General features: G+C 50.1%; 1 protein-coding gene across 9 annotated transcripts in view; it reads right to left on the reverse strand.

Annotated features, from left to right (window-relative positions):
* The window catches only part of HRH2 (histamine receptor H2), a 54,765-nt gene extending 46,256 nt beyond the window's left edge, over positions 1-8,509 (reverse strand). For 3 of the 9 annotated variants that reach the window (XR_014309606.1, XR_014309607.1, XM_082723205.1), the window contains exons 1-2: positions 8,353-8,499; positions 594-695 (exon numbers count right to left, since the gene is read on the reverse strand). The gene's annotated coding sequence lies outside the window, so the exon portion shown is untranslated. Of the gene's footprint in view, positions 1-593; positions 696-8,352 lie in introns of all 9 variants that reach the window. The other 6 variants (XR_014309608.1, XR_014309609.1, XR_014309610.1 and 3 more) reach the window with 4 other exon arrangements.
* Between the last annotated feature and the right edge of the window lie 716 nt (positions 8,510-9,225).

A 9,225-nucleotide genomic window follows, 5' to 3' on the forward strand; every position in this document is an offset into this window, starting at 1 on the left:
CCCGGAGACACCCAATCCAGTTACAGAACAAACTGCAGGTTTCACTGTGTTCTTTATGACAGCCGAATACTGGAAATGACCTTGATGTGTTCAAACTAGAAGACTGGTGGAGAAATTTTGTCGTAATGGAATCCTGATAGCTATTACTATCACACTTTGGAAACTATGAAATAGTAAAAAAAAAAAAAAAAAAAGTTTATCTTTAAGTAATAAAAAGCAAGATTGAAATTGTATCTAAGAGACGATTATAACTAAGAACTCCTACCCTGTCAACCTACAGGGGAGAAAAACAGCCAACATTTATGTCTAGAAGGGCAGACTGGCTGGAAATAGTGGTTTTCTTTGGATGGTGGTATGACTTATTACGTCTTCCTTCAAATTTCCTTATTCCAACTTTTCTACAATGAGAATTAATTCTACGGTGACTAAAACGAACACAAAGATGCAGAATTGTATATGCTGTACTTGACTTAAGTCTAAAACACTCAGATATATACACACACACACACACACACACACACATATTATAGTGCGTATATTTCTGCACAAAGAAAATTTGGAAGGATACATCATAACAAACAAAAGTGACCGACCTCTTCTTTTGAGAGGGGACTGGGCAGATGCGGACCGGGGTAGAGTGAGGATCTCCCTGAAGACCTTTGTATATTGTACTTCTGATGACATGGATGTTTTTTCTAACCAGAAAGTGAAAAGAAAAAGAAAACATAACTACCTAATAAACATTTAGCAAAAGCAGTATTTTCCCAAATGGGCTCTGCGGACATTTGTTGAAGTTGCTACTTAAAACAAAAAACAAAAAAACAAATTTGTGCCTGAAGTACAGGATCTTAATGGTGCACTTAACTCAGCAAGCGCTGGAACTGAGAGAGACTGGGGATTGGAGGGCTCTCAACAAGCCACATAAGGTCCCAGAGGCCACTCCCACCCTGCCCTCTTTTTCCCACGGAGCCTACCCAAAGAGTGATGCTCCCAGGACCAGTTTAGGGAGCGCTGGGAAAGGGAAAACTAGGAGGATGGTCATGTCTCCTTGAGCCAGGCAGGTGTGTGTGAACAGTCTATACCCACTGTGGGACTGTGGGGTATGGGCATGGTGACCCAGAAAGAAGATGCCTGCACTGGCCAGAGGGGTGGTCACTGTGGTCACTCTGGGCCTAGCACCACCAGATGGACACATTCTTCAAGAGAACCTGGAAATCTGGATTTTAAATGAAATTTTCTGGCTTTAAAATAAAATATCCAAGCTTTTCAATGCAATCTCTCTCTCTCTTTCTCTTTCTAATATCTTATGGTTCCCTGCAAAAGTCCTCCACCAGCTGTGGGCTAGGAGCTCAGTGTGTCGTTGATGTTCTCAGAAAGCCAGGTCAGCCCTGAGGATTTATTTCCTTTTCTAGCCACCCACCCTCTTTCATGATTGCTTTGAGAATTCTGCCCCAGATCAGCATCAGACTCATGGGTCCATTGCTCAGGGGAGTTTGCTTTCCTCCTGCTTGAAAATTGGGCTGACATCCATCTGTCTCTGCCCCAGGAGTATGGGAAGGAGTCTGGGAGAGGGTGACTAACCCTAGCAACCAGCCTTCTCGGCGGGGAGTGAATGCTCTTCATCAGTCTTTGGCACTGTTGCTGGACTCCTGCTCTGGGCTCTAACAGCCCTTTGATGTCTCCATCCCTCCTGCCCTCTTCAGCCTTAGTTTCCCTTCCTCTCCTGCCATCACGCTCTCTGTGCACCAGCCTGCCAGAAAGTCTCATCCTTCAACTCTCCATTTTCTCGCACCTCAGTGCCTTTGCACATCCCGATCCCTGGGTTGGGCTCACCCTCTTCTGCTACTGCTTCTACAATCCAACCCTCAGGCAGCTGGACAGTGACATACCCAAATGGCAGCTCCTTGTTCCCTCTCTGTTGTAGCCAGCACCCCAAGAGGCTGGCATCCACTGTTCCTGCGTTGGTCATTATTTAGTCTCCCCTTTCTCCTGTGACCCACGCCCTTCTCACATGCTTTCACCTTCCAAACAGCTTTTAAATCTGTCCCCTTCTCTCCCACTGCAGTGTTCCAGCTTCTGTCCCAGTCGGGCTGTCCTGACTGTTCCAGATCTCGGCTCTCCTGTCAGCGCCACCTGACTCCACATTATCTGGGGAAAGGACATTTTCGAAAACACAACCTGGTCACCTCTACCCTCTGCTTGAAATCCTTGTGTCGCTCCCCAGCCTGCAGGACAGAGTTCAGATTCCTCAGTTTGGCATTGCGGGGTCCAGCCCTGTCGACTCCTCTATTACCTCTTTCCGATGCCCCTTGCCCCTCTGGCAAAACCTAGCTGTCCTGTGTGCTCTGAGCACATCTGGAGATTTAGCAGCTCTGTGTCTTTGTACACCTCTTTCTCCACCTGGAACACTCTTTGTCTACCTACAACCCTCCCCATTCACCTCTGCCTCCAGCTCTGTGAATCCTGTCCTGCTTCCCCCAGAGCAGCGGGTTGGGAAGTTAGATTATTCTTGCAGCAAAGGTGGATGATTCCCAAGCTGAAAGTGGCTGGGGTGTCCAGTCCCAGCTGGAGCTGTTGACAATGCTACATGCCGCTCCTGGAGGTTGGGTGCCAGGTCAAGGCCCGCCACATGTTCCTGGAGACTGTCCCCACAGGGCTGGCGATAATCAGCCTTGCGGCTTGCTCCAATCTGTGACCAACTTGGCTCCAGCCACCTTTCCCTCACTGCCCCGGTGCCAGGCCCGCGCCCTCCTGGCAGCGCTGCCACAAGGAAGCTGGCATCAAAGACAGACAGAGTCAGAAAGGCTCTACAAGATCAGCCAGTGTGCCCCTGCCTGGATTGCAGATGGAGAAGTTGGGGCCCAGAGAGGGACAGTGGCTTGCCCAGGGTCACACAGTGATGAAAGGTGTAGTCATGCCTGGAGCCCAGCTCTTCCAGATCGTATCAGATAGTTAAAAAAAAAAAAAAGAAAAAATCAAAGGAAACCTTGAGATGTGCTAGCAAGGGCCTGGGGAGGAGTGCCTTGAAATTGACCAGACAGGGCAGGCCTCCCTGAGGCTGACCCCAGGGGGTGAGGCAGAGGACTTTAGTGGGGACCAGCTTGCCGTTTTGGTCTGAGCAAGGTGAGTGAGCAGAGATGCAGTCAAAGGCAGAGTCTGCTCATGATCACGTGAGGCCGCAGAGACCCCGGGAGGGTTCGTTCGCATTTTAGTCCATATAAGGGAACAACACAATGGAGTTTTGGCTCTGATCTGAGCAGACAGTTCTGCAAACACATACAGATGGCCAACAGGCACCTGAAAAGATGTTCAAATTCATCAGCCATTGGGGGAATGCAAATCATAATCATAGCAATACCATGTCGTACTCACACAATCCAAAAGTTGGGTACTTAGGGTTGGTGAGGATGAGAAAAAACTTGAATCCTCATACACTGCCAGTCGGGATGTCAAAGGTTCGGCTGCTGGGGACCTGGGAGGTACCCTCGGTTAAGCGTCCCACTCTTGATCAGCTCAGATTGTGATCTCAGGTCATAAGATCTAGCCCTGCACAGGGCTCCAAGCTCAGCACACAGTCTGGATAAGACTCTCCTTCTCCCTCTGCCCCTCTACTCCTCTATTCATGTGTGCACTCTTTTTTTCTCTCTCTCTCAAATAAATAGGTAAGTCTTTTTTTTTTTCTTTTTTTTTTTTTTAAAGTTTCAGCCTCTTTCGGACTGCCTGGGTGGCTCGGTCATTAAGCGTCTGCCTTCAGCTTGGTCATGATCCCAGGGTCTTGGGATCGAGCCCCACATTGGGCTCCCTGCTTCAGGTGAGCCTGCTTCTCCCTCTCCCTCTGCCTGCTGCTCTCCCTGTTGTGCTCTGTGTGTGTGTGTGTGTGTGTGTGTGTGTGTGTCAAAGAAACAAATAAATAAAATCTTAAAAAAAAAAAAAAATGTCAGCTGCTTTGGAAAACACTAGTAGTTCCTCAAAAGGTTAAACATTGTATTCTTACATGGTTTAGTAATTCTACTCCTAGGTTCATCCCCAGGAGAAATGAAAAGATATGTACTCAAAATCAGTACATACATTGTTCATAGCAGAATTATTTATAATAGCCAAAAAAGTGGAAACAAGCCAAATGCCCATCAACAGAATGTGGTGTATCCATAAATGGAATATTATTTTGGCCACATCAAGGAATGACGTATTGATACGTGTTACATGCAACATGGATAAAATCTGAAAACATGCTCAGTGAAATAAGCCAGACACAAAAGGCCATCTATTATTCCATATAATCATACATTACATGATTCCATTGATAGGAAATGTCCAGAAGAGGTACATCTCTAGACACAGAAAATAGATTAGCGGCTCCCAACCTTGGGTAGGAGTGGGGATGGATTGGGGAATGACAGTTAATGAGTACAAAGTTTCTTTTGGGGGTGATGAAAACGAGATCTGCACTTAGATCGTGGTGATGGTTGCACAGCATACTGAAAAACAGTGACCCATAGACTTTAAACGGGCGAGTTTTAGGTCATGTGAATTATGACTCTATGAAGCCTTAATTCTGTTTTGAAAGGCCACTCTGGTTGCTGTTGGGGGCAGAGTAGCAGCAAGGAGGTCAGGCACCAACAATGCGATCATAGGCTTAGAGTGTCCAGTGCAGAGGAGGGACACAGTGACTGTGTGCATGGCTCGCACAGGCTGATTCCTGTTCAGGAATGTCCTTCTCTTCTTAGCCAGGCTTTTTAAACCCTGTACTGTTGACATTTTGCGCAGGATCATTCTTCTGTACGGAGGTACCGTGGGATGGGAATCACGGGATGAACAGCCGCACCCCTGTTGCCACTCTCCAGCAGTCAGCACATCCCCCCACCACAGCTGCAACAATCAAAAGTACCTCCTAGAGGACTAAACTGACCCCAACGGAGAACTGCTGCTCTAACCTCTTTTGCTTAGCTGCTGAATTCTTGAGTACCCTTCCAGGATCATTTCCCTTATCATCTCTTCTGGGGAGCTTCCATCCTTCATTCTCCAAAATCGCCCAGTTTCTTTTCTTTTCTTTTTTCTTTTTTTAAGATTTTATTTATTTATTTGATAGACAGAGATCACAAGTAGGCAGAGAGGCAGGCGGACAGAGAGAGGAGGAAGCAGGCTTCCTGCTGAGCAGAGAGCCCGATGCAGGGCTCTATCCCAGGACCCTGAGATCATGACCTGAGCCAAGGGCAGAGGCTTTAACCCACTGAGCCACCCAGGAGCCCCTAAAAGTCTCCCAGTTTCTTAAACAAAGCCCCATCACAGCCCTGATTGCACCGTGCATGCTCCACCCCACAGCTGCGTAGACATGACACCTTACGCACTTTGGGTCCCCAGCATCAAGTACAAAACCTGGCCCTTTGGAGGTTGCTATGGTCCCATTGCCTCACCTGCCAAGTGCAGAGGTGCACTGCCTGCCTCCCCCAGGGTTTCCGTGATTAGTGCTCAAATGTGGGTTAACTGATCTGTCCACCCCTCCTGACTCTCGGTAGGAGGGTAGGTTCCAGATCCAGATGGCCTGGGTGGCCTGGGATTGCTGTGGGACGCTGGGCAAAGTGACTGAGTTTTCTGACTCTTGGTTTCTTCTCTGTAAAATGGGGGTCCTGATAATGCCCACCCTGTAGGTTGTCATAAACACATAGCAAGAACACAACAAATGTCAAAAACTCTTGGTGATAATAATTTACTATTCTTTCTTTTTTCTGGGGGGCCTTCCAGGATTCAACACAGAGGTGGCCTTGTCACTGGTAGGTGTTGCTGTGTGAGCCCTGTCCTGGATGCTGGCCAAGAGGAGGTAGAGGTGGGTCCACTAGGAGAATATTACAAAAAATATGGAAAGTTCAGAAATTATAAAGAGTCAGGGAACAAATCCCCCATAATTCTGCCACCCACAGGCATATACAATCAACACTCTTTGGTCTATTTCCTTCTAGTCTTTTTTCTAAGTGCTTTTTTTTTTTTTTTTTAAGATTTTATTTATTTATTTGACAGAGATCACAAGTAGGCAGAGAGGCAGGCAGAGAGAGTGAGAGGGAAGCAGGCTCCCCGGGGATTAGAGACCTCTATGCGGAACTCGATCCCAGGACCCTGACATCATGACCTGAGCCAAAGGCAGTGGCTTAACCCACTGAGCCACCCAGGCACCCTTTTTTCTAAGTGCTTGCCATGAATCTGTGACCATCCCCTATATATGCATATGCAAACGCATATCCTCATTCATTAAAAACTCTCCATTTTCTGTAGTCACATGGCTGTCCCATAATTTACTTAATTGATTCCCTACTGGACATTTAGGCACTCTCTGATTGTTGATGAATACCTTGCATTTGAAAGAACTTCGTTCATACTCCCATCATTTCATTTGGATGTTCTCCTTGCTTTTAAAACATTTTTGGCAAAGAGACCTCTCTAGCCTGCTGGGACACCCATTTTCCCATAGCTAGGCATCCATTTTCTCATCATCAGGGATTTCCTCCCCTAGGTTGAGCTAAATCCTTGGGATTGTGACTTAATCCTGTTTCCCCTTCTGTGGAGATGGACCACAGCTGGCCTTGTCTTCTCCTTGGATGCATCAGCTGGGAGGGTCAGTTTATTTAGTCAACAGTGGATGGATAATGAAAAGGAGAAGCAGCCAAGGCCAAGGTTAATGGGGACGAGGTTAACTGGGACAAGGTGGCAGAGGAAGAGAAGTTGGCTGGCTGGGGTTAGCCAGCCTCATATCAGCTTCCTATATGCTATTGACTAGTGACCTTATTTCCTTCTAGATCCCTAAAGAAATCACCAGGCAAAGGTACACCAACCCCGTTGCCAGACTCAGACCCACTTTCTCCTGTGTACATAAACAGCAGCTCTTCCTAATACATGTAGAACAAGAAACCAGTGCTGCCTGGGCCCCAGCCAGGTGCCAGGTCGCATGCTAGACACCTTCCAGACTCCTACTTTGGAGCCAGTGTGGTACCATCCAAGGTGCTTGGAAGCAGACAGATCTGGAACCAATCCCAGCATAGGCACGTCCTATCAGTGGGACTGTGTGTAAGCAATTTACCCCTGTGAGACTCGGTTTCCTTGTCTGTAATTTGGGGGTTTAACGGCACCACCTTCCCAGGATCCTTGTGGAGACTAGAGCCCATACTGTGTGCACAGCACCCCAAGTACCAGGCCTGCACAGAGCAAGAGCAGGAGAAATGTTATTTTCTCATTCCATTCAACTCTCATCATATCTCTCAGTCAAAGATGTCAATAAATGTAATCTGTCTCATTGCCTTTTATAACCGCCAGCGACAGGGCACTCATTAGTATGAATTTGTAACTTCCCATTACCAATAAGATACCGAGGCTCAGAGAGATTTCACCAGGAGGTTTTCAGGGCAGAAACTGTTATCTTACAGATTTCATGTCTCAGAGAACCATCAGGAGGGTGTCTGGAGTGGAAGGGGGGTGCCCCCCACCCCAATTCCCTGGGCCCTGTTTTATGCCTAGCTGGGCCACTGGCTACCTCTGGCAGAGGAGACCAGAGAGGACCTGCCCCACACAAATGAGTTTCCAGGAGGCAAGGAGAACCAAGACTCTGGCCATTGAAGTTAGGGTATGACAGCTGCCATTGGGGGACACCACAATCTGTACTTTACTGACCCACCTTCCAATCCTTAGAGCCTTCTCAAAGGGCCATTAGAGTCTCCACCCCAATTCACGGGATGGGAAACTGAGGTTCATATGGTCAAGGTCAACTGCAATTACTTAAGTGAGCGAGCTGGGATTCCCAGCGGAGGCCACTTGCCCAGCTCATCCCAGCTCATCCCAGAGGCAAACCCTGCCCGTCCTTGCTATGGGGACATAGGGCGGCAGCCCAGGAGGGCGAAGGCCAGATACTTGGGTTCCCTGAGGAACTCCGCGTCCCCTTCCCGCCCACCCCCAACCTTCTACTGGCTTTCCTAAAGCAGAATGTCGCTCCATGCTCCCGCAGACACAACGCCTCTAGAAATGCCACCGCTCAGAGCCGGGGTCAAAACAGCGGCTGTTTCGGTGCAAGTGCACTTTCCAAATCCACCCCTACTCGGGCACAGGGGACAACACGCCAGACCCCAAGCCCGGAGCACAGCTTCGGAACCGGGGCTGCATCCCGTCCTTGCAACGCCCCCTTGGCGCGCGTACGACCCCCCCGGGTCACAGAGAAGGAAACTGAGGCTCGCAGGCGGAGAGAATCGTTCAAGGTCAGGCGTAGTCTGCAAGCCGCGGGGGGGCCGGAGCTCGCACTCGGGGTCAGGGTCACGACGGCGGCAGGGACCCCACCCGAGCCGAGGCCCCGCGGGGAGGCGGCGGCCGCGTTACCTTGAGCTGCTGCGCCGTGGGGCTCCGGCTTCGGCTCTGGGCTCGGCGGCGTCCTGCACTCGCGCCCGCTCGGCTCGGGGCAGGGATGGAGCGGGTGCCCCGCCCGCGCCCCGCGCCCCGCGCCTCGCGCCCACTTCCTCGTCCCCGCCCCCAACTCGCTCCTCCTCGCTCTCCGCCCCTCCCGCCCGCCCTCCCTTCCCTCTCCCGGGCTCTCCCGTTCCCCTCTCTTTCTCTCCCTCTCTCCTCCCGCCTCCGTGCACAGCACACTCTCTCTTCCTTCGCTCTGCTCCCTCCCCACAGTCCCTCTCCCCCGCGCTCCCCCACTTTCCCCTAGACCTTCTTTCCTTCTCTCCCTGGCTCTGACGCGGCCCCTTCCTCTTTCTTTCTGTCACACTATCGTCTTTCTCTCCTTTCCCCGCCTCACTTCCACCCACTCCTCTCCACCCCCAGCCCTGTCTGGGACCCAGAAGAGTAGAAGGAGACTCCCAGCTGGGGCCCCTCACGATCTGGTGGCACCCCTGCCCAGCACCCTGCTCCCTGGAATCAGCCTACAGGAGGAAAAGGACTCGTTGCCTGGGAAAAGTCTGGATAATTCTGTGATCTGTGGAACTTCCGAAAACCCCAGGCAGGGTTTGTTCTAGTTGGAGGAAGGGATGGAGAAAGAGAAGACGTAGAGAGGAGGGTCTTGGGAAAGGGGCTTTTGGGGATGGAAAATGGAGGCTTAGATGGGGAAACCTATCTCTTAAATATCAAGGTGGCAAGGCTGCTGTACTAAGGGTGCAGACGTGGGTGGAGGGAGCCTGGTGGGCAGGATGGCCAAGGGCATTGTGCCAGACCTGGGGTAGTCAGCCCAGGGTAGGAGAGACAAGTGGT

The sequence above is a fragment of the Mustela nivalis genome, assembly GCF_964662115.1.
Source record: "Mustela nivalis genome assembly, chromosome: 3".
NCBI classification, from domain to species: Eukaryota; Metazoa; Chordata; class Mammalia; order Carnivora; family Mustelidae; genus Mustela; species Mustela nivalis.